Source organism: Aptenodytes patagonicus, chromosome 3, assembly GCF_965638725.1.
Source record: "Aptenodytes patagonicus chromosome 3, bAptPat1.pri.cur, whole genome shotgun sequence".
NCBI lineage: Eukaryota > Metazoa > Chordata > Aves > Sphenisciformes > Spheniscidae > Aptenodytes > Aptenodytes patagonicus.
Genome location: NC_134951.1, coordinates 2,197,570 through 2,223,263, shown reverse-complemented (window position 1 = coordinate 2,223,263; position 25,694 = coordinate 2,197,570). Strand labels below are relative to the sequence as shown.

At 44.6% G+C, this 25,694-nt stretch overlaps 1 protein-coding gene across 5 annotated transcripts in view; it reads left to right on the top strand.

Moving 5' to 3' along the window:
* Positions 1-1,276: 1,276 nt before the first annotated feature.
* The window catches only part of NCOA1 (nuclear receptor coactivator 1), a 188,489-nt gene continuing 164,071 nt past the window's right edge, over positions 1,277-25,694 (top strand). For 4 of the 5 annotated variants that reach the window (XM_076332531.1, XM_076332527.1, XM_076332532.1 and 1 more), the window contains exon 1: positions 2,117-2,356. The gene's annotated coding sequence lies outside the window, so the exon portion shown is untranslated. Of the gene's footprint in view, positions 1,405-2,116; positions 2,357-25,694 lie in introns of those variants that run through there. The other variant, XM_076332528.1, reaches the window with a different exon arrangement.

The following is a 25,694-nucleotide window of genomic DNA, read 5'->3' as shown; positions in this document are numbered from 1 at the left end:
TATATTACTTTCTTGTGAGGAATTCACGGAGGGGAAATATTCTAACAGCAAGCTCTGTATTAGTCGTGAAGGCTGAGCATTTTCTGCCTGAATAAAACCAAAGTGGGCATAGCCTGCAGAGGCAGTGGAGAGCTGGCAGCTCAGGAAGACTCGGGGACTTTTACACAGCTTCCTTCCCTCGCTGCTGTCATGAAGTGAGCAGGACCAGAAGGAATCTATTAGCACTTCCACCTAGATGTGTTGCAACGAAGGGTCATGCAGCAGCATGCAGCGGCTGTTAATGTTGCCTCAGCCCCTACCAAGAATGCAATTAAAGGAGAATCAGAAGCATTCCTTCGTTACCTCGTGGACAGCGTGAGTTTTGCAGAAGTGGATTTGTTGTGGGTGCACGTTCTCAGGTCGCTGCTCTCCTCTGCCTTGTTTCTCCACTGCTTCCCCGCTCATTTCTATGCTTTTGTTCACAGGCACAGGCCTGAAATTCTTCTGAAAAAAAGTTCACTCTTTGTCTAGTTGAAGACAGATAAAACATACAGCATTTTGTATACAAATGCACCTACAGTTAACCAGGTTGGAATGAATATAAAATAGCCCAGGAAAAGTCTTACTGATCCCAAAATGACAGAAAACAACTAATAAGCCTGCGATCGATATCCCCTGGCCCTTTACCTGCTGAAGGGTTAACTCAGGCTTATCCTGCCCATCCCCTTCACAGGTGCTCCAGAGATAAGGAGGCAGTTATGAAATACAGCTTGCATGGGCTTTTTCTGGGAAGCGGAGAACCTCAGAGGTAACTGCGTGGACCCCAGGAAAGGTGCAGGTTTCTGAGGAAGACAAAAATCCAGGTCAGATGACGATGTGGGTGACCACACCGGGTGGATTTGCGATGCTGTGTGTTTGACCGGGCCTTTTAAGGCCAGTTTGTTTTGTGGTCACACAGGCACTCTCAAGCCCCTGAGGAATAAAGAGCCCCCACGGAGGAAAATGGGCCACCTAAAGCTCTGGTTTATTTTAACTATTCAACCCACTGAGTTGTTTTGCCTCATGACACATGAGGTGTTTGGGGATTTGAGAGTTGCACAGAGAGGATGAATAATGTAATCAGATACAGCCTGAATGAGATAAAATAGTCGACAGAGCAATTGCGACTGTTCCACGTGCGGCAGCTTTGCGTGGAAATAGCTGAAAATGCTGGTGAGGAGGCCAAACGGTGGGTCGAGGTCTGCGTGGGACCGTCTGTCACCCCGTACCGCTTACTGAACTTCATTGCGGTGTTCCCGGCTGATCCAAGGCACGTTTCAGCCCTTTTGATGCCTAGATGGAGGACAACGCTAACACAAGACGAAGGCCTTTAAATCTTCCTTGAAGCCTCATTGGGGAAGGTGATTGGGAAACAGAACCCGACAGGTAACTTCCAGCACAAAAATGCCTCTGCTCAGTGACAGCAGCTCCTGCCAGGTGAGCAGGACGAGGAGACCCCGAGCCCAGTGGAGGCCTCTTCACCCTGGGGGGACGGGTCAGGCTGGTCGAGCTCAGCCCGACAGCCGGGGCCTGGGTTTGAGGCGGCAGGGCAGCCGGGAGAGGCCGCACCGTGCCTCGGACTGGTGAGGTGTGAGGGGTGGGGAGGGCAGGCCCGAGGCCGAGGCCGCTGTGGGGACGCGGTGCCATCACCGGCACCAGAGGTGTCCCGGGCCGGCGAGGCAGGTTCCCTCACCCTCCCCACCCCGGGCTCTGCTGGCAGCGCCCGCCCGGGGCACGGCGCCGTCGGAGCCCCCCAGGCCGCGGCGGGCAGGCCCCGGCCGCCCCCTCTGCCACCAACATGGCGCCCGCCTCCCCCTGCCCCTTCCCGGGGGGCGGCAGCGGCGGAGCGGCCGCGGCCTCCCCAACGCCTCCGCCCCGCGCTGCCGCCGCCCGGGCCGGGCCGCGGCGCGGCAAGAGGCCGCGGGGCGGGAGGGAAGATGGCGGCCGGCAGCGACTGAGGGAGGAGGAGGAGGGATCCGGGCCGGGCCGCGGCGGCCTCCTCCGACACCGCCCCCCTCGTCCTCCGTGCCCAGCTCCGCCCCGTCCCGCCGGGAGGGAGAGCGGCGAGCGAGCCGGAGCCCCGCAGCCGCGCCGCGCCGCCCAGGCAAGGGGCCCCGGGTGCCCGGGAGCCCCGCAGCGGGAACCGGGGCCCCCAGCAGCGCCCGCCGCCGCCACCGCTCCCGTCACCGCGATCGCGGCGGGGGCTGCTGCGAGCCGGCAGCCCCCCCGGGGCCGCCCCCGCCGCCTGGCCGGGGGAGTCGCTGTCGCGTTGCCCGTTGAGCTCCGCGGCCTCAGCCCCGGCGGGGGGAGGCGGCTGTCACCCAGGCAGCGGCGGCAGGTGAGTGGCGCCCGGCCGCGCCGCAGCTGGTGGCGGGGCGGGAGGGAGGGAGGGGAGGGGAGGGCGGGCAGGCGAGGGGGGAGGCCGGCCGGGGCGCCCCGCTGCCCCGCCGCGCAGGGCGGGGGTGTGTCTGGCGGGGCCGGCACGCCGTCCCCGGCCCCCGTCGCCCGCCGCAGCCCCCGGCCTGCGGGGAGGCGCAGCTGTCACGGCGGGGGCGGGCGCGGCGGGGGGACGGGGGACGGCCCGGCCCCCCGCCCCGGGCTGCCATGGCGGCGGGCGGAGCGCGGAGGGGCGCCGCGGCCTCTCCCCCCCCCCCCCCCCCCCCCCGCCCGCCCTCTTTCCCCCGCGGGGGGCTGAGGAGAGCCGCCCCGGGGGACCCTGCGCGGCGGAGACCCTCCCGCCTCGGGCGGTTAAATCCCTGCCCTCCCTTCCCAAAATATCCCCCCCCCCTTATTATTATTAATTTAAAGTTGATTTAAAAAGTGAAAAAGCAGTTTTCCTCCTCCCCCGCCCCCCCAGCCCCTTCCCGGCTGGAAGACGGCTGAGGGGAGGCAGTGGGGCCGCGGCCGGGCCTGCGGGGGCCCGCGGACACCCCCGGACAGGGAGGACGCTCCGTTTGGTGGCGTTTTAGGTGACAGCTCTTTGTCTGCGTGTGGCATCGTGTGTCCCCGTCGTCCCCCCCCCCGGGTGTGTGTGTGTGTGTGTGTGTGCGCCCGTGTCCCAAAACCACCCCCCGACCCCGGCGGGGCGGTTCTGGTTGTCAGTGGAGGCAAGTAAGTTCAGCGCTAAGGCAGGCGGGTCGGTCGGTCGGTCAGGGAGAACCGGAGGTGGCCGTGAGGTACCGGGTGGGTTTTGGGGCCATCGGAGCGGGGAGTGGCTGGGTTGTCAGGCAGGGTGTGTGGGGAAGCGGGCTCCTCGGAGGGGTGCCTGGGCTTTCAGCCTTGGGGGGGCTCTGCAGGAGGCTGGTGGCGAAGCTGGTGTCCACCTCCCCGCTCTTAGCAGAGTGCTTGCCCTAAATTTGCTTCATTTCTCTCTTAGAGACACGGGCCAGCAGCACATAGCAAATAATCCCAAATACCTGACGGTGCATGTGCAAGTGGTAGCCCCAGTTTGTGCAGCCGGGGGGGCTCTAGCCGCTGGAATATGATATTTAGCGGTAGAAAAATCTGTTGGGGAAAGGCTGTTTCCTTCCGATGTAGGTTGCTAGACACGCTCAAGCCCTCCAGTTTCCTAGGTGCGTTTTGACCTTTCGGTGGCTGAGAACTGGGTCGTGTGTGTTTGGTGACGGTCTCCTGATTTTTTTGCACCCGAAAGAGCGTGTTTGCAAAGGTGGAAAGGTGCGGAGCGCCGTCTGGGGCTGCTGCTTGCTTCCACTGCAAGCTTAATCAGCATACAGTAGATAGCAAATTTTCACTACCCAAATACGGCATAGTCAAAAAAAAAAAAGTGACACAGCAATGTATATTAAAACTGGAAATTTGGACTCGTGTGGGTGGTGCTTGTATGTTCTTCACCCTGTCTCATGGCTTGTATTCTTTGTGTTGCTGGTTTAGACTGGAAAAAAAAAGACCTGGTTTGTGTGGACTGGCAGGATATACATATGTGTGTGTGTAAAAATTTGGATGTCTGTGTGTATGTTTATATATATATATATAAAAGGAGTAACATACCTGGTGAGTTCTAGTAGCAAGATGGTAAATTTATATGAACAAAAAAAGGATGCTTCATTTACTTTTCTAGAGATGCGCTGTCCCATTGTAGTTTAGAGGCTGCGATCTTCTGCCAGCAGAATATTTCAGCAAACATGTATGTGTGTCTTCTGAACTCTTTATGCTGTGGCCATCAGCTTTCTTATACAAGAGAAGGTAAAAAATATGTGCTACGTAGGGAAGTATACATAGTATGTGGTGCATCCATAGCTATATACCTAGGCCTCTTGCACAGCAGCAGGGAGAGAAACATTGTAAACCAGGAAAAGATAACTGCAAAGCCACAAATTTGTAGAGAAGCTCGGTAAGTGGTGTAGTATCCGCAGCTTTGCAGCGCTGTTTTGTGAAAATGATTAAAGTTCAAGTTGCCACTTAAGGGGACAAACAGCTCTTGATGGTAGATAATAAACAGTAGTAACTTTGGCAATGCTGCACCTGGCTCAAAGCCGATGGGCATGATGAAATGTTAAATCTCAACTTATTTGCTCAAGATGGGTATCTGTTGTTTGAAACATGTTGCCAAACAATATGGCAGCGCAAATCCTTGCTTCCAAAACAAATAGGCTTCCTGAGAGGCGAGCGGGGAGCTTGGCTCTTCAGACGGCAGGGCTTTACTTCTTATTTGCTACGGGCCGACTTTGATTTTTAGCGTGCGTGTTTTCCCCGAGCCTTGCCCTCTGATAATGCTACGACACATGCTCACAACTGCATGACTAATTCATGCAATTAGTCATACGCTTCCACTGTAGATTTACTGGAGCAGTATCACTGTCATGCTCACATTGTAAAAGCCTGCATTTGGGAACATGTGCCCTCTGTTGACTTGTCTTGGGTCTCTTGGCATTGTGGTTGGGTGGGCTGTTACAAATATTTGAAGCCTTTAGGACTATTAGGCTTACTTAATTATATAAGCATGTTTTCAAGGAACAGATCTGCTGGAGATCAGCACCTTGTTGCTTGCTAATCTGAGGGGGGTAATTTGCATGAGACTTTGCAGGGATTGCCAGAAAGGAAGGTGTGAGTGCTACTACTAAAAATATCCCGTCTCCTGCATAAATAGTTTGCCAGTTGAAAAACAGTATATTTTGTATAAGGAAACTATTTATATGACGAGTTGTTCTTGTTTTGCTTGGTTGACTGTGTTTCTTTGAAGTGTGGTTCTTATCTCTTTGATCAAAGAGGAGGAACAAAAAAAAATAGTTTTAGAGTTAGATTCTGCCTTTAAAGACAGGGTTTTAAGCAGGAAGGGCTTGGACTAACAGGTAAATATTTTAACCAGGTATTCCTGAAAGGCCAACGCGGTGTGTAATACCCTGTAGCGTGCAGCCACCACTTCGACATACGAGCTTTAATTGCTGGCAGATACAAACAAGCAAGTTTTATTGGCAGTTCTATGTTATTTGTATTGCTGCAGCATCCAGGAACCCCAGGCACGGCCCAGGTTTGCAGTGGGGTAGGAGTGATGCAAAAATAGAGCGAAAGCGGACTCTGCTTCCAAAATCTTCTAGCCTAAACCCAAAGAGGAGGAGGAGCGGAGTTGTGACGGGGAAGCAGCTGGATGGTGGCGGGCAGCAGGAGAGTCGGTAGTCACAGCATATTAGCAGCCTAACACTGAATTTGTTGGGGTTATTTTAACAACATTGCAGCGAAACAGTACTTTGTGGTCTGTTGGGAGGTGACTGCCCGCTGTCGTGCTGCCGGCGCCTGGCCGAGCCCTCTGCCTGCCTCCCCACAGCCGGGGCTGATCCAGCCCGTCGGAGCCACGGTGGGCGAGGGAGGATTCACAGGAGTAGCTCTGCTGATCAGTCTGAGAACGGCCAGGAGCTTTAACCTCTTCCCCTGGCACTGCAGGATCTGGAATAGGATGTTTGCCTGTAGCTGCAATATTAAAAATTATGGCTTGCTTGTGAACGGCTTCAACTCTTTGCATACCGAGCCTTGCACATGTGAGTCAGGGCGATGCAGAACAGGTTTTTACCACTACGGCAGCATCTCCATGTAAAGTTGACCATTTTAAATGCTGCGGCTTTGCTCTGGGACAAACTTTAAAGCACTCGGAGGCCTGGTCTAGGTATAAAGGATGTGTCAGCACCATGCACTTTACCCGGGCTCCTGTCATTTACGAAGGAAAAAACTGCTGAACTGGTTTGGAGGTTCTTTAAACCTGAACTAATTTACCTGGCTGGGAATGTAGGTTAGAAACTAGGCTTCGCTTGGCTTTGGGCTAGCGCCAGTACGCTCTGCAGGGAAAATGCAGGCTAAATAGCTTCTGCACTGATAATCCTGCAATACTGTTCGTACTGTTTCCCCTGAAAAGATAGGTAGGTTCTCATGCGGTTGACCCAATTGACTGGGAAGCAACTCCAACGTGTCTTGGCACAAGGAGCAGCGGGATGTTTCCCCTTAGATGCCCTTGGGTGAGTGGGGAAAAAGCGAGGATGGGTTTTTGTGCACAGACCTTGCAGTGAGAATCCTCACCCAAGTGCTCGGGTCCGATGGACAGGGTTGCATGGCGTGAACTAGGTAGATTTGTTAACCAACTTAGGTAAATCTGCATGTAGATGTTCTTAAATCTGTTTAAACCTGCTTACTGGTTTATTATGTTCTGTAAGCTGAGGCAAGCTATCCTGGCAGTCGTGTTTAGACCAGTGTGTGTCCACGCGGAGATTTGCCTTGATTTAGTGAAGCTGATGCAAGTTGGTGAGTTACAGGAAGGTGATCTAGGAAAGGAAAACAGTGCAGTGAATATATAAGTCAACAGTTTGCTGACTTGCCTTGGTTAGTGACCTCTACAGTATCCGTATTTTGCTTTAAGGATCCACAAATCGTCCGCTTCTTAAAGCTGATCAGTGAAGGGGCTCTTACATGTGTTTGCATTTTTCTGCAGAGGGAAAAGATCCTTAAGCATTAGGTCCTGTTTTGACCACGTGTCAGAAATGTCCTAGTCAAGGCTGATCCTGCAACTAGCTCTTTTGGAACACAAATCATTAAAATGTCTATTTTGAGCTGTTTATGTTTACTTTGTGTTTATTTTTAATTATCTGTCATGGAATATGCTATGAAACAAGCTCAAAACAGTGTTTCTTTGGCTTAATTTCCCCCCCCCCTTTTTTAACATGACATCTGAAATCCCAAGGGTCTCATTTTCTTGGATTTTCAGAGTGTGAAGACTTCAAAAAATAAGGCAATATGCCAGGCAAGGCAAGAAGTAAGGCTTGTTTCTTGTATTTGTGTGATGAAATTATGAATGAGGAACTGTTTTAAACCCAAACAAATCAGTAGCTTTCCCACATATGTGGAATTCAGATCCTGATTGTGAATGGAGGGATAAGTTTAGATCACAACACTACCCTGGGATCAAATGATATTAAATGGTATCACGCAATATCAAAATGGTTAGGTGTTGATAATGTTATATACCTAATGTTAGTGGTTTCTCCTCTATGCAGCATATGCTGGCTTTGGAAATAAGGGTGTCGGGCGGGGAGAGACATTCCAACCCACAGCATGGTGATCCCCTGTCCAGAAGGTTTCAGAGTAGTATTTGCTGTTTCAATAATGATAGAAAGAAAAGTAGGTATTATAATCTTTCAGTAAAACTGCACTGAGAGTTTAACAATGAAAACTAAAAATCTTTTTCTCTTTTATTTTTCCTTTTCTGTTAACATTTTATAACTCCTGGACTGAAGAAATGGGAGAGAAAAGCCATGAACTTTTCAGACCATTAAATCAGATTCATATGTAAATTGTACAAGAAAACTCGCAGCTTGGACTCCTTAACTTCTCTTTCTTCTTATTTCTTATGAATACCATACTTACTACCTATCCTCCCTCTCTTCTCTCCCCCAGAGCCTGTATTTTGCTCTTAATCTGAGACTTTGCATCCAGTTTTATCAACATACTTCAGAGATCTTAACTTGAGAGATTAACTTTTTAGTGGAAGTGCTAGTCAGCCTCCGTCTTTGAAGTTTTTTTTTTAACCTGATTAACCTGAAAAGGATTTTGACACATGCTTCTGACCAGTTATTTTAAATCGTACTGGAAAAATTGTGCGTGAAAATAAACAGCTAGCTAGAGCTAAACCTGTTGTAGACTGGGTGTGTAAGCTTGATCCCTTTGTCTTTCATGGGTTTCTTAAATGTGATTGCTGACAAGATGAGTCCTGGGTCTTCCCACTAATTCTGTAAACAGCTGGCAGTTATGCTACCCATTTCTTTTTTATGAGCAGAGATTTCCAAGCAGAGTTTTAACAGCGAAGCTTGGCAGGATGAGTTCACCAGACTTTCTTCCATGCTCCAGTTGCGAATGGCGCTCAGCTGAAAGGTGAATACCAGACAAGTATTTTTTTAATGAGGGAAGATGCTGCATTAGGATTGAAGGAATGATAACTGGACACTCTGGAAACATTTATAATAAAAACGTTTATAGCAGAACCCAATAGATTATGCTGCATTATTATATGGCTTGTAAGTTCAAATTTAGTAATGAAATGCTGCATGCACAGTATTGTTGAGGACATGAAACTTGAGTGTTTATGATGTGCTTATATCTCAACTTACTGTAAAGTTGAGTACAAAGTCATAATGTATATTGAAATGTAATTAGCGTGAAGCCTAATTTGCTATTGTATGAGTAGTTAGAATTTCTTGGAATGGAACTGATGTGTAAAATACCTCTGTTTGTGTCTCCAAATGTCATTTTAAGAATGTTGGTTTATGGAACAAGTGAGAGCCGCTGGTAAAGGATCAGGTAAAACAGCGTGTAATGCGGGCCTCTCTGACTCACAGGGTAGGAATAAGGACTGAAAGCTTTGGCAGCACGTAACTCTTGCTTCCCTTTTTAAATTAAGGTTATGAAAATCCAGCGTTTTAGAATATGCTTTGTATTTATACTGTTTGCAAGCTTTCTTGGTACTCTTTCAGCTGTATCCTATTGTCCCAGCAAATATTTTTCTATAGAGGTTGTTTTTAAGCGTTCTTTGTGAAAAAACTTCTATGTGCGTTTTCCCTGGGTGTCTGAAATCACATTCCCTGATTCATATTTTAGTGTAACCAGATTGCCTTCGGTGTGGAATATCCACTGAAGGCATAGTGGAAGTTGTGGGATCCCAGCACCTCTGACAGCTGGATTAATAGTTGTGTCCTTAACCTTTAAAACAGTTTACCCAGACTTGACGGAGTTGGCATGAAGTTCTGTGTTTTTGAAGGTGCAATGGTGATAATCCCTTTGAAGGCCCAAAATAAATGAAAAAAAGTTTTAATGAATTTAGAAATGCCATTAAAAATAGCATTTGGCCTGATTTGACGCTTTTGTTGTTGTTGGAAACAATATTGTATATACAAAGCTCGCTGTATGGAAAATAACTATCTGGTACATGTACTTTAATCTAGTTTATTTTTCAAATACAGTAAAAATGGAAAAAGAAACTACCTAAATTCTATTAATCAAATCTGTTTCCATGTGACATAATGTGATAATTTAATACAGTTTTCTGATACTGTTGTGGATGAAACATGTTTCAATACAGCATATCAAAAAAAGTACAATTTGCTATTGCAGTCTAGAACCAAAACCTGGGAAGTTCCATTAAATCAAAAAGCTATTTCGTTTGTAAAGCTGAACATTCAAAAGTTAGGAAAACCAGATGCAACTGTAATTAAAATTTTGTAGCCACATGATATTTTTCCATAAATTCTCTGACTTATTCACTGTATGGGTTGGACTAACAAAGTGGAACGGATTAAGGTTGCACAGATGATCATAAATCTGTTACTCTATAATTTTTAGTGCTTGATTTTGCAACGTACTTAATTTTCTTCTAATGTTTTTAGATGATAAGCTGCTTTATGACATTCATTTTTGATACGAACGGAGCATCGCACATATATTGGCTACTTTTTGTAATGCCCCTGCAAGACAAAGGAATATTATTCCAATTTTTGCGCTCATTTTTTCAGGTGACTCAAATGGAATCACAGCCATTGGATAATTTGCCCAAGTAGCAGGGTGTTAGTGAAAGGTGAAAGGGAATTGACAGGTTATTCTCAAGTACCTGGTGCACTCGACCGTGCTGGTTGTATATGTGGATTTATTAAATTGGGTGCAACCTTCCTTGAATTTGCCAGCAAACCTCCAGAGGTTTGGCTCCAGCAGTCTCTGCGTCATCGACAAGTAGCTCTGATGACAGGCATCTGATAGCTTTCGTTCTTCAGAGCAGAGGTTCCCAAACTGTGGCATGCATATGCTCGTGGTATGCAGACTACTTCAGAACAGGGTATTTGGTGACGTGAAGGCAGTAATTCCTGATGCCGGATGCGAGTAAGCTGTTGCGGGACCCTCGGTGCAGGTGGGTCCTCGTGGTGGCACTCGGGACTTGTCAGCACCTGCAGAGAGCCATGAAATTGGGGTTTGCAGCTGCGCTTGCACTTCTGATTGAGATTGTGGAGGAGTGGGGATGGAGATGGTGGATGAGGACGTGCGGCGAGTCCTGCTTTGGGAAGCTGGGGTGAGCGTGGAAGGTGGGGAGCAAAGGTTTTGGCATTCGGTGTTAGGGAGGTGGTGCAGTGTCATAGGTTGGTCGGGTCAGGTCAGCAGGGCTGGGGGGTGCAGAAAGAGAATAAACATCGGTTTTATGTCCTGGTTTGTGGAGAATGCGGTGTGCTTTTTAGGTGGGGTGGGGACAGCACCGGGGGTTTTAGTTTTGGGGTGCAGAAAGGTTGATGACCAAGTCCTGCCGGGGGAGAAACGTCATCCAGTAGAAGGGCAGGAAGGGAGGTTCTGGTTTGGGAGGCCGAGCGTTTGCTTGCGTCACTAAAAAAGCAGAAACACGTTGCCGCTGATGGCCTCCAAAAAAACTGCAGCCTTAGTTCCCAAACTTAGAACAGCCCTGCTTGTCACTGCGGTTGTTGACTTGCTTATAGGTGTGCGTGCACGGTGCTACGTGCAAGGAGAGCTGGATTCCTGAATTCCTACTCTTGCCACAGAATGTATGATTACAGAGATACCACGGACTTCTTGAAAACAGTATTAAATAACTTCTGAAGGCTTTTTAAGGAGGTATTTTAAAAACAAGAAGCATGCTTTTATTCTCGGGTTTCCTTCTAGATGCTGGAAAACACCTACATTCGGTAATTCATACGTTTCGCGTGCAACTGGCGGCCTGGAAATAAACTCCTTGGGGTTTGTAAAAACAGTTTAAATGAATCTAGCTAAACAAAATCTAAGTTTCATTGCAGAGGTTTAAAGTGCAAGGGGAAAATACACAGAACAGCCATTAAAAATTAAAAAAAAAAAAAAAAAGCAACAAACCCCACAAAGAATACTAGCCTGGAAATGGTTTCCTCCCTCTGTGCTGCCCATTAGTCTGCTGATGGGGGGAAACTTTGATACTAAAACTACCGGAGGTTGCTGCAGTTGGGCATTTGGCAGCGTAGCGCTTGTCAGGGCTATTGCACCACTCCATCTGCTCTCGGAGTCATGTCTTGCCGCAAATCTATGCACCTTTGAGAACTCCTGCTTGTTGAAACAAAGCCCTTCACTGGCCAGAGACTACTGGGGACTTTTTATAAGTGTAAGCATCATCTCTGGGGAGCAGGAAAGTATTCCCATTTCACAGATTGGCACAGGCTGGTCCAGCTTGCCATGGGGAAATTTGGAGATCCGGTATTTGACCCTTGTATCTGCATTTACTCTTTGAACAGTTGGTCTACAGCGTTTAGCTTTTGGTTTAAATTGTCTAAATCCAATATAGCAATATAATTTTAATTTGTTTACTAAGAGAGTTCTTCAGATAGGCCTCCCGAAGCGCGAGGAATAAGAAACAACTGCTACTTGAAGACAGAAGAGCTGAGTTTGTTTCAAGCTGTTTAAAAACCTTCAGTTCAGAGATAAGTGCGTATTTTACATCCTGATCAGCAAGTTATAATGAGATTTAGAGCACTAAATGAGTTCTCTCCTAACCCACAGAATGATGCATGTGGCTCAGCGCAGAGCTATAGTTCTCATCAGCCCTTGCTGGTGAAATAATTTAGGAAATTGTGATACGCAGGAAACTGGATTTAATCAGCAAGTAGTTTCCACCTTCAGAAGATGACTTATGTCGATATAAGGCATTTCTCAATGTCCGCAAAGGTTTCTGCACAAGGAAAGTAGTCCTTGTGTTCCTAGCAGTGAAAAAGGGCTATCTGGAACTTCAAACACGTGAACGGGCTGTAGGATTAAGTGTTCTCTGTTGTGATGAGTGGAAGTTACATCTTCTAAGTGCTGGAAATTTCTAAAAGGCTGTTCTGTTTCTCCGTCGGTAGAAGATAATGAAAGAGTACAAGTGAGGAAGGGTCATGGTAGAGAATACGAACGTGGAAAGCAGGAGAGCTGCTTCTTTCCTGTTGAGCCGTGAAAAGGAGATGTTCTTTACAAAAATGCTAATAGGATCCTTGTAGATTGATCCGCCCGTGGCAGGATGGTCATTCACTGGCAGGGTGGAGTGGAAGTATCGATCGTTTTGACTCTAACTCAAATGTATGCAAAGGATTTGAATTTTTCTTCAGGTGGTGGCAGAGGTTCCTCTCCTAATCCAGCGGTTGCATTCAGCTGGTTCTTGAAATTCTTATAATGTGGTTTTGAGAGCAACATGTGGTAGAGATGAAATAACACAGTGTTGCACCTGGGGGAAGACACTGCGACACTTTGCAAGGGGATTAGATCACTTGCATAGAAAGGTCAGGCATCAGTGGCTGTAAATTTGTATCATCAAGACTCCTTGTCTGAGCCTTGAGCTCTTTCCATCCCCCTGTTCACAGCAGATTGTCAAAATTGAAGATGGTCTTTCTCCTCTTTTGCAGTCGGTTGTGTTTCCAGAGATGTTTTGTTTTTTTTTTTTTCTCCTTGAGTATTGAAACCAAGCTTTGTTTATTCCAGGCTCATTTCCTACTTTGCTGTATAAGGCTACCACGTACTCTGTTCAAGGTCCCTGAAAATGTTATGAATAGTCTTATCTCTGTAAGCTCCTTGAATACATCACAGGTTTTGTGTACCTGGCCATTTTGAACCTCATCCTCATTAAAAAAAGAAATAAAAGCCCTTATCTTTTTTTCTCTGAAATGACCTATGAGAATTCTCATGTGGGAGAAAAGTAGTATGCCTGTACTCGGAGATGTGGCTGGCTGATGCACAGGCACAGATTTGCTAAAGAAGCACAGAACTCAGAAACGCAGAAGCTGGTTGGATTGAAATCACTAGATATTGCTGTCTGTAGAATAATTTATCTGGGTTTTGTCGGGTTTGGTTTGTTTTTTGTTTTGTTTTGTTTTGTTTTTCTCACTGGTGGGTAGAGCTCTCGGGCCTCATTTATAGTACCTATTTCAGTCATCTATGCTATGAAATGGTAAGAGAATTATCAAAACGATATCTGTTAAGTCAGTCCAGAAGGGTCTGAACGAACCGGTGATTGCTTGTCTTCAGGCTGAGGATATGCTGCTGTTTGCTAAAGAACATTTTACGTTTCATTGGTTTGAGATGGCTTGAAACCTGATTTTTTTGGCTTAAGTAATTTGCTTGTCCTCCTTCTTGATTTTACTCCTATCCAAAATTAACAAGTATGTCACTTCCCTCTATCAAGGATTAATTAGCTGGTCGCAAAACACTTTGAACGTAACTGCAAAACATTATTAACGTAACTTAAACCAAAGTCCTCACTTTTTAAAGGGAGAAGAGTTGAACTTGCCTCCCCCTTCTCCCCTCCCCAAGAGGCTTTGCCCTGCCTGCACTTCCCGAGAGTTATCCCCATGCTGCTGTGGGTGAAGACTCAGATGAATTACTTCTCACAACGAATACATCCTTCTGAAGGATTTTTGGTGTACGGAATGACTGGAATTCTCACTAAAAATCTAGTGCTTGTTAGAGAGGAGAAGAAAGTCTGTATAAAATGCTGTCTTCGCACTCGCTTTGGAATCACAACTGCTCCTGCTGGGCTTCTGAGATAGACTTGAAAAGGCATCTTGGCTTGTATTATAGGTTAACCCAAATAAACGTTTAGTAAGTAATAGCAGTAATTAGTATTTATAATGAGGTAGTAACAGGCAACCTGAATTAGCCCAAGCTCCCATTGTGCCTGAAACTAAACAAACAAATAAGCTACTTAGGGAGGGACTGCCATGATTCAAGTATATTTGTCATTTCTTGTCTTATCTCTGAAATGTCATGTAATGTGGTATTTAGTACACTTTTTTTAGTCATGTAAGCATAATATTTAATAATATATGCGGTCTGCATTTTGCTTACCTTGATTCCTGTTGGGTTGATACACCCAAGCTGTGTTTAAGTTCTGTCTTCAACTGTCTTTAAATTCAAATAATCCTCGTTGCAAGTCGTGGCATACTTATAAGATGTCACGTAAGAACTGATATGGACTGTAGTCTCTTTGTTGCTGGCATGCTTGTGATTAAGGATTTTCAGACTAGAAGTATATCAGCAGTTTTCATAGGCATGAAGTGTCGAGATAAATACTTGAGTAATGATTTAGCATATATTTACAGTAAAAAAATTTAGAAAAAATGGCTGAAAACCCTCCTGTTTTCTCAAACGTAATATTTTTTTTTACCCTCTCTTCTTTTTCAGTTCCAGCTGCACTTTACTGTTTTGGACTGTGGGTCTTATGCAGCTATAACAGTTTACTGAAAGTTTTGAGGAAATAATATTTCAATATTTAGACTTCTGTTACGAAAATTGCTTTGGGCGAGCTGTCTGTGTTCCACGATAAACCCTTAGTGAAGTCAACCATGAGCTGGGCAAATACAGCCGTCACTGTGTCCACGTAATTTTAAAATATGGTATTTGTATTTGTGTTTTAACGGGAATTTGTTCAGTTACTACCTAGGCACTTCTTTAATACGTGCTGCGTAAGTAGTGGGAAGTATTTAATAGCCAATTCGAGCATTATTAACTATTTTTCATGTAAGCCTAATTTATTGAGGCTGGTGATATCTATTAAACAACATTTACTTGCAGCCTGTCCCAGATGAGTAATTTATGTTCATGGCATAGAGATCTAAATATTTAAGAACGTACATAAAAGCTGTTGCCTAAATAACGTTACTACCTTTTCATTGCAGAAGAGCCAGAATTTTTTGCCTCACTCTGGCACTGCTTTCATGCCTGTAAATACTATTGCACAATTATATATTGTTTTTGCTGCATCAGGACACTTATCTTAGATCAGAGGATGGATTTTGCTTGAGCATTGGTCAGTGGCTCAGTTGTTTTGTTTTTTTTTTTTCCTACCCTCATCATTCATTTGTATGGTCTGATACTCGAGTTGTTGCTCTGAATTTGAAATTCTATGAATTGCTCCATTGTTTTTTCTATAGTCCTTGCAGCTATGGTAGTTGAGCTTCACAATCACTGAATTCATTTGAATTTGTCTTTAGTATTTCTTGTGAGATATGAAAGCACTACCGTTCCTGTTCAATAGATTAAAGGCTCCAGGAGTTCAAGGCCAACTCTGGAAATTCAGCTGTAGACATTTTTTGGTTGTTAGCCTGACAGGCTCTCCAGGGCTGTTAGGTATTTGGTGGGTGTCCGTCCCCCGCCCCCTGAACTCTCCTTCAACCAAAAAGGAAAAAAGTCCAAACCAACTTCAGAGGCAGAAGTTTCACCCATCAAATCTGAAAATGTTTTTCTGAAAAAGCTGAATTACAGAAGAGTGATGAGAAGGTATTAGAATGGAAATACTTCACCCATGTAAATATGATTGTTTCCTAAAAATTGAGCAAAGTCAGGTTGTCTACACAAGCAAACACTGGGAATTAACCATTTCATACATTGGTTTATTTGGGATTAACTATGATGTATTTCCATGGTATAAGTAGTACAGTTCACTCTCATCGCAGAATTACTCTCAGATTCTCAAGGAAGAGTGTTTTTTTCTGATTTGGCTTAACTGGACTCGCTCAAGATCTTAGTGGATGTTTATGGCAGAGCTGAAAACAGATCCAAGAGTTTTCTGATGTGTAACCCCATGTTTTAACCACAAAGTGATCATTTCTAGTCAGCACAGATACTGGACCTTTTAATCCAAAGTTAAACCTGTGGAGCGAGTCGTGACAGAGTAGCAAAATGTCCTTGCTTTTTTTTTGTGATGGTTCCCGCAGAAAATGGATACTTGCATATTGAAAAATCTCTGCTGCTTATTGAGGTGTGTATATTTAATAATGGTACTTTGAAAAAAGAAATACTGTAATCCTTGAGTTATGCTCTCTACTTTTATTGCTGTGGCAATACCTAAAGAAGAAATACCTTTTTTAATAAAGGAAACCAATGTTTGTTTTCCTTGACGTACTGGCACGATCCCCGGCGTTGATGGAGAGCTCTAGGTTCTAATGAAGCCATTAAGATGCTGCCAGTAATTAGCATCTTTTAAAAATCTGGTTTTGCATTTGAATATCACTTTATCAACAAGCGTACTGAGAGAGGAGGCTGCTGGGTGCACTTTGACAACTGGGTTGGAGAGGAAGGAGTTTTCCTTAAGTGCAGCTGGAGTAAAGTTGATCGGCTGAGCAATTCTTCAAGGAGCGTGGACTGACGAACTCGCCCGTGGTTGTGCGTGTGGGGTAGTGGTTAACAGTTCCACCTTGCTCGTGACGGACACTTGATGACTTAAAAATATTGATTATGGCTGATGTAACTGTACCAGATTGCAAGCTGTAGCTGAAGTCGAGGGAGCAAGGCGGTGTTGTATTGCTCTGTCTTGCTCTGAACTGCAAACTTGTTCTTAAATATATGAAATTTATAGAATGTTGTTTCCCATTAGGCTTAATAACCTATCTCTTCACGTAGCTTTCAACTGCAGCTCAACTTAAATTCACTAATGGTGACAAAGCTGATACTAGGGTACAGTGAGACCCAAGTGTCAGCCTTGTAGCGTGTGGGTTTTTTTTTTTTTTTTTTTTGCTTTAATTGAATAACTGCGTCTTAATGTGGAAGTTTGTAAGTGAAGCCCCACCCCAGGGCTTTATAATACAATAATTGTGGCACTAGACCTTAACAGTCCCCTTATCTTGGGGACTTACTCCAAGTACTGTCCTTGGGACTGTGGCATTGAGGAAATGAGCATTGCTGGATGCAATAGCGCTGTCCTAACGTTGCTCCAGCACCTTTGTCCTAACTGCCGGGTAAGTCCTGTGTCGTGAGCGAAGCATCGTTTTTTCTCTTGGTATTGGAAAGCAATTCCCGAAGGAATGGCTGCCATGTGTACTGCAGCTACATGAGTGGGCATATTGCTACTGTATAGTTTGTCAATACTGGTATAAATGTCTTCATAAAACCCTTGTGTAATCCTCTTAGTCAAGCTAAAAATATGCAGGGCTTTATTTTGTTGTTTATGAAGATTTTTATCCTGGGCAAGGTTGTATTTGCTTCCAACAGATGCACGTGGTGTCCATCTGGGTTTTTTTTATGCTTTGGCAACATTTGTTTAGGGTATTATACCCTATCAGGATCTCTGGAATTGACTGTAATTTCTGCTTAGAATGGTTTAAATGACATTTCTGCTCCAAATGTAGTGGATATGCATGTGCTGTGTAAATACAGTGAATTCCTTTCTTCTTTTTCTTTTTTTTTTCCAAATTGCAACTAAAAGAATGACATAAATAATTGATTTTTCTTGCATTTGATATTCTGCTGAGAAAACGACCCTGACGTTTTGGATGGGGGGGGGGGGAGAATTGCTTTGAACTCCCAGCACAGGGCTGGAGAGAGCTCGGTCGTGCTGCCGGGTGATGAGTCATGCTGGTGAGCCGAGCTGGTCCTTTCTGGCACGGAGCTCTTCAGCGTTCCGTGCCTTGCCTCGCGCTGCCTATTTGCTTCAAGCAAAATGGTGAATTGCGCGCAGTCTGAAAGCACAGAGTAATAGAAAAGCTTCCCAGTGGAATGAAAAAAAGATGCCAGTGCTGGCTCCCACCTATTTCCATTTTGATGCTAAAACCATAACTTGAATTTTTAGGGGTTTCCTCAATAAAGATTTCAGCTGTTGTTGTGCCTAATGTACAAGTTTCTGTAAGAAATGAGGTTTCTTGTTTCTCATTTAACTGGATGCTTGGGAGAAAGTCTCTTAGAATCCCTTTCTTTGGCACGACCTGGCAACACTACTGCTCTCAACTTCCTTGTGAAATGATGAAGAACCTGCTTTAAATATTGGAGTAGCAAAATACCAAAAAATGAACAGAACTGTATTTCGTGGGAAGCCTAGAACAATTTTTTTTATAACTTTATATTATAGATTGTGTTTTCAGATGGCATGAGTTACTTTGAGGTTTCGTCCGTTTCCCTGTGATCCAGTTCACGCGTTTCTGGGAGAATATTTTTTACTAATTTTGATAATATAGAAACTTCTGACTCCTTGTATTTCAAGGACATTTCAAAGACAAAAACCTATATAGCTGCGATAGCCTTATCAACAGAAAAAAGCCATATTGGTGAGAGTCACTGAAGCCAAAACTGTGCGTTAGGATTATGGATACAATGGACTTTCACAACTGGAAACTCAAGTGGCGGGCTGAGCCACAACACCCCGTGGCGTGCTCCGTGAAATCAGTGCGTTTTACACCTGGGGTTTCTATAAAGGCATCACGTGTATCAGCCTGCCAGACCTGTGCCTCTGCAATAGCTTATTAGAAGGCGGACTTCTAACATGTCTCATCTGTCAACGGGAGGCTGGGGTGGCTGACGTGTACGGTAACTTTTAGAGAGAAATTAATCTGAAAGTATAAAATTTGGCGTGTAGTTACACAGAATACCTTTTGCTTACAGTTGGTTAAAGTCTACGTTCTGCAGACTTCACTAGAGAATGAGAAGGATGACTTGTGGAAAAAAGGGCAGAAAAACCTAAAGATTTTTCTCGAATATAACTTTTCACACCCTTTCTTCATAAAGGTTTTGTAAAATTATGTATAACGGGGCTCCAGAAGCAGATATGTTTAAAAATAATACTAGTGCGCTGAAATCTTATACGATCTTGTGCAACAGATTTCTCAATCTGCCAAATGCACGTGCAGTCCCAGGAGAATAAAGCACCTCGCACACTGGCTTTGTCAGAGGAAAGGGGATTGTGCTACGGGGTTTACAACACCGAGAAGAGGTTCCTTCCAGCTCCCTTGCTTCCATTTTATGTCAGCCAGCTTATCTCATCATCCGAGGATCACAGATGACATCTCAGCTGAGCTCGGCAGCACACAGCAAGTGATTTCCTGCCTGCTAGGTTGAAACGCTCTTTTCCTTGTTACTACCCCAACCCGATCGACGGCAGCTTCTTCCTCTGGCTTGCTCGGGATACTCCTTGGCCGGCTAGTAGGAGCGTGCTGCTCCACGGCTTCGGGAGAGATTTGGTGCGGCAGAGGGAGAGAGAGCTCCTGCCGGTGACCTACTGGAGACAATATAGTTAGCGCATCCCTACTGTGACTCTATTAGGGTAATTAGATCCAACGTGTGTTGTAGTGCAGCAGAACATCGCCATCCCATAAAGAGCAGCTCAGCAGAGAGCATTTGCCCGTGCTGGGTTGGGTTTTTTTTCGGTAATCTTTCCAAAAGGAGAACAAAGTAGTTTATTCAAAGGCCACCTTTGTTGCTCTAGCTGTATCCTATTCTTGGTGAAGCATTCTGCATGTTAATACGGTTTACACTGACACATCCTCCACCCTGAGTAAAGTAAACTCTGCTCGCAGGAATACCCTTTTACTGCTGTAAGCCACGTACAATACCTGGCCCGACTTTGTTAAACACCCCAGGCTGAGCCACGACGTCTATACAGCTTCTTTGTTCCAAAGACCGCGCTTCACACGCGTGCGCAGACGTGCTCTTGCAGTGTCACTGAACATTTCATTTTGCAGATGACTAAACGGAGTCACAAGCTTTCAGCAGCGCGGCCAAGGACTTGCAGCTGCCTGGTTTCAGAACTGGGGCTGGATTGCAGGTGTCCTGACTCAACAGTATTTTGCTTTTACTACGCGATTGACCTTTTTCCCTAAAGGAAGGGTGGTATAATGCATAACCTGGGTAAATGCTGCAAGCGTTTACTAGGTGCTCGGCGTTAACTTAAATCATTCTCGTTTTCTCACTTGCTTTTAAGAAAATTAATTAGCTCGCTAAGATGACAGTCTAAATGACTGCTTTTCAGTGCATGAAGAAATGGCTTGACTCTTTTATCAAAGCGAAATTAAAATGAGTTTCAAGCTTTTTCTCAGCTTATTTTTGAACACTTAAATGTTCATTGAGGAGCCGTTTATTAAAAAAAAAAAAAAAGGAGGTATATATTTACAAAGGGATGCGATAAAGACCCTGAATTTAGACACTTTTCCCCTTCTGAAAGCAAGACAAACTTGTTACCTCAAACAGATGTTTACACAGTTTAATCTCAACCTGTTGGGGGGCAGGGGCAAAGTAACTTATTTCAATCAATGTCTTAAGTATACTGGAAAATATAACAAACAGGAAACCACAGCTCATAACATGAATTTGTGAGGAGCTGGGAGCTGTAAGAGCCTCGGTGGCTTACCCGGTTATTTCCAGAAACCAGTAAAACTGAAATAATTTCGAAAAGCTTGCAGCAATAGCCTTGCACTAGCTGTGGAAAAATGAATGATGTTTGTAACGTGTTTACTGTCCTTCCCAAACGATGCCGCTTGCGTAGTGTTTACTACCTGGAGTTGGACAGAGCAGCTTCACGTTCTCCATCCGTCCCCTGCCTGGGGAGAGGAGCCGTTGTTTGTTCCTGTTCTCGCGTGCTCAGGTGAAAAGATGCTCTTCAGCAGGGAAGCAGACTTCAGCGGCGTGTTTTTCTAAGCCGTTTCGGTCCGTAGGAGAGAGATTGTTGTTGACATGGTGAATAGCTCATAGCCTGTGTAATTGCTTTAAGGACAAGCGCTGTATGCATCGTTGGAGAGAAGCCCTTGTCAGGAGAAGGCTTCGGCTTGTGCCGGCGAGGAAGAAGCAAGTGGGAACTGCTTTCGTGCAAGATAACGATGGCTGTTACGTCTGTGATGACCCTGTTCACTTAAACCTGGGGAAAAGCCATGGTAATCTTCAGCGTCAGTGTCCACTCGCCAGGCTGTGGGTTCTGGATGTTGGGCTAAACGGGCCAGACCTGTAGCAGAGCTCCTGTGTTGGTCGTGGAAACCCGCGTTACATCTTGGTCGCTGCTGGGCAGGTCTAGGCAGTTATTGGTGCTCGTCCCTGCGAGAGCCGTCCTGCGTGACTGCGGACTAACCGTGGTCATTTGCAATATCGTAAGTCTTAGCTTGCTTTTCTCCTTCCCTGTTCTCTGTTCATTTTTATTTTGCCTTTTGACTTTCTTTGCTTATAAGATTATTAATGTTTTTTAGTCTAAGGATCATCTGTAGAAGGCTCTGAATCCATCATGCTTTTGGTTGCTCTGCTATAGCAAGAGCAGAGGATGCTCCTGACCCTGTATTTTTGCACATGCTAGATATATTATGGGGCTAGAATGAAAAATGGTATCAAAGAATCATCTGAGTGCATTTTTGGGGGTAAATTACAGCTGATGTAGATTCTTTTCTTGCCACTGCTTTTCTTCTGTACCTTCATCACAGCTCGAGAGTTGCTCTCTTAGTTTAAGCTACTTTGGAAGTTTAAGTTTGTTAAAATGTTGGCTGAAAACCAGTATCTCCAACATGAGTAAATTTGTTAGCCGTGCCAGCAAGGGCCGTTGCCCTTAGGTGATTTTGTGGCTGTAGAGGAGACCAGAATTCAGGCGCCTTGGACTATAGAAATGAACAACTCTCAAACCACAGCATGCAGGTTTTGCAACTGGTGTGTCAGGAATGCTTGTTATCTATACCCTGTCTCCAGCCAGATGCAAATTCTATTTATTTAAACTGATTTAGATAAAAAGACCATTGCAGTACATCTACAGGCTTGGTGTTCCAGTTCCCCGTAGACGCATAGCTAGATTTGGTCTTGAACGTAATCTTTAGCGCAGGAGCGCGATGTACTGATACCAGACTGCTCGGAAAGTTTTGCAAGCAAGGTTAAACCGTTTAAAAAAACTTTTAGAAAAGTTCAGCAGTATTTTTACTTTTAAAAGGATAGCTGTCACTTTAAGTGGATGTATATTTAGGTTAAACTCAATCTTTATTGCACATAAGTATGAAAGTGCTGTCTGTAATGTGATCCAGCAGGCCTTTGAATGCTTTACTAAGCTCCTTGGCACACCTCGGCCGCAGCAGAAACCTGTTAAATGAATAGCCTCGGTGGCTAATACTATCTGCAGCGTATTCTCTCTGGTTTAAAATGCTATTTGAGGATCTTTGCTCTGCTCTTTCAACTTTTCAACGTGTAGCATCACGGTGAAGAAATTCCGTATGCCCTCATGCATTGTTTTTGCCGCGGTCTACTTTCTTGGCCATGGATGCAGGTTGGGTATGTTTCTTTTGATCTGAGCCTATTCTTTTTCTAAATAAAGTTTCATAGGCATTACTGAATTTTTAGAAATAATTTTTGTACCCTGAGAGGTAAATTACTAAACCACAGTAGCCTCTGTAATTAGGACCATTAGCAAGAGAAGTAAACAAGTACACAAATATTTTAATGTTGGTCCTCATTTATTCTGTGATTCTGGCTGCATTCTTTTGGTATTAATAATGTTAAAAAAAATTATAAACCTTTTTTGTGTGTATGTGGTGGGCACTCAGAGTTCCTTTTATGTGCCCCTGGGCAGGCAGTGTTTCAACAAAGCATCTCGCCTTTAAAAGCCCCTGCTGAAGGGAACACCTCGCAATCTTGGTTGCAGAAACAGTGAGTGAGCAAGAAGAAAAACTCTAAAAGCCATTATAGGAATAGAAGGACCAGTGTCCACGGAGGAGAGGATGCTGCTTTGATATTTCGAACCTTTCTCTTTGTGGAGGGGAAAGAAGGGACAACGAGAAGAAAAGAGGGAGGAGGAAAACTGGATAAAGGTATTAGGGAAGAGGGAGAGAGGGAAAAGATGAGAGCAGGCTGGAATGGAAGGCAGAAGGCTAAAGGATAGATGTAAGTACTTATGCACGCTAATTAAGTTATTTCATTTTTGTAGAAAAATGTCTTATTGTTCCTTTTCTGGTGGGAAGGGAGGCTTTGGTAGAACGGTGCAAATTTTGCCCGTGCTTGGATGTGTTAGGCAGCTAAATAGGACAGGTTTCTTTTGTGTTTGATTGAGTTGCCAAGTCAGCGTTGCATTAATTGCTCAGTTTACAAAGGATATGGTAATAATACAAATGTCTGTCAGAATAGCAGGGTGCTCGGGAAAAGTTTCTAGGCTGCTGCAGTCATTGGTGGGAGGTAAAAATGTCAATCTTCATGTAGTCTGCTGTCATGCAAGTCTTCTCCAGCGCTGGAACGAGGAGAAGGGACTGACACTATGTGCTGTAGCAGCTGGTGACTTTGCACGTTTTTACCTCTGGAAATTTTAATCCCTGAGCAAACCACTGGTTTATTGGAAAATGGTGATTCTCACCAGCGGTAATGAGCTACTGCGTACTCGTGTTTAATAATGGGCATTGAGTCTTTGGATTTAGCAGTGATATGCAAATATTTATCTTCCATTTTGGTTTGTTTGAGGAGGGAGAACATGGGAGGATGTCTGTGACCTTGATGGTTCACCTGATAAGCCAGTCATCCTCGTCGTTGGTGTCTTGGTGGGAAGAGCCTCCTTGCTTGTGTGCTAGCTTGGATGTGATGTGTCTGTAGTTCACGGCGAGCTTTGTGAGACATCTCCTTGGGTAGGAGGCATTATCCTCAAACAAAGGCTGGAATTTCTGATGACCTATCTCTGATGTTGATGTATGAATGGCATTTACCCAAGGCTTTCTCCATTTTTTTAATATTTTAGCAAGCATGTTTCCCTTGGGGGTTGGATATGTTTCTTCTGCAGCCTGCTGTAGCCTTGCTTATAGAATTAGGGAATGCGAAGAGTCCACCAGTTTTAATTACCTTTCTGTAAGGTTTTGTTAGGGCTATGTAACAAGACTTAATTGTTGTGTAGCAAGTTATAGTGAATTAGATCCAAGTAAAAGCCTTACTTCATTATCGGAGGGTCAGAATATATTTTACGATGCCTTTAGCAAACTGTAGTCCTCTCCAGTTTGTCTTTTTCTTGGTAGCATCAAATAATTTGCTCATTTTCTAGTAGCTTCAACCCTCGTTCGTATACTTACTTTTTTTAAGGCCTTACTAGTTATTAAAAATATACTTAAGCTTTATGTAGTTTCAGCACAGCAGCTGCTTTGAGAATTCTGACAAGCTTCCTTTTCCTGCTTTCAGTCTTGTTTTCTACTATTTTATTTAGTCTTTTATTTGAGTGTTTCAGTTAACAGTGATGGTACAAGTCCTCGTGGATAAAGCAAGTCTGTTTTAAACAAAATAGCCTGCGTTGAGGAAGAAACATGGAAACCTAGGAGTGGCAGAAAGCATGCATTTCTGACAGCATTGTTTTTCATTTTGTAATAGTTTCTTCTGACTTCACTAGAGACTACAGCAGTGATGTCAGCCAGGATACAGTTTATGTTCTGTCTGTCACCCGAGTGATAGATTGCACTAAGTCTTGCCAGAATCATAAATTGCCTGGGAGATTGTAGTAAGTTGTTGGTGGAATTCTGCAGAGTAGGAGCCAAGACTTGAGAACTTCAGGAGAAGCCTCTTGAAGAGCAATCAAAGGATGAAAATCTTCCCGTTCCCTTTAAAAGTTGTGTAAAGTCCCATCCTTGGACATCAGAAGGATGAAACTACTTATTCACCCTGTAATAATTAATACATCATCACCGCTTCCAGTTGTCAGGCTTTCAAAACGTTGTCTCAACAGGTTGCATAAGAAGATGATTTAGACCATTGTAACTATAATAAGGCCATAAAACTATTTATTTAGAAAAAGCTCTAACAGGGAGATTGCAAAAAGGGAAAGCAGATGTGATGCCAGCAGTGAATGGGATTTATTTTGCTTTATTTATTTTTTAATCGGTATAAAAAAGTGTAACGTTGATTTTTATGGAGGGAGCTACAGTGCGTGTGAGAACAGCTCGGAGTCCAAAACGTACCCTTGCTACTGATGGCACCTTTCTTGATTTGGTTAACAAGGTATTATAGCCAGGAGTATTTTTTCAGCATAAGGTATTTCATTGTGACCAACACCGCAGGAGGTATTTCATAATTGTCAAATCTGTAAGAGCCAATGTGCGTAAGTACTAAATTACAACGTGGAACAGACAACACAAATCACCTGTGAAGAGGTGGATCAGGATGGATGAAGGGGACTGTAGGGGTCAAACTTTATGGGGAATGAGAGCATCAGCGTAGTAAAGAGATGAGATTTGAGCTATGCAGAGGTGGGAGTAGAGGAGATGATCTCAGATCGTATAAATTTATCTGTTGGATTTAGTGAAACTATGATGGTTTGTGCTGGTGGAGGGTGTATCCTGAGGAACTACTCCAGGTAGGGATGTGCATGGAGGAAATTTGTAGCTCGCTGGGGAATGCTGGAAGAGGTGGAAGAGACCTAATAAAATAAAAGGTGCAGGGAAATGCTCACGGATCAGTAAGGGACTTGAGGTTATTAGACACTGTGGAAGATCTTATTTCTATTTGGAGAGTGG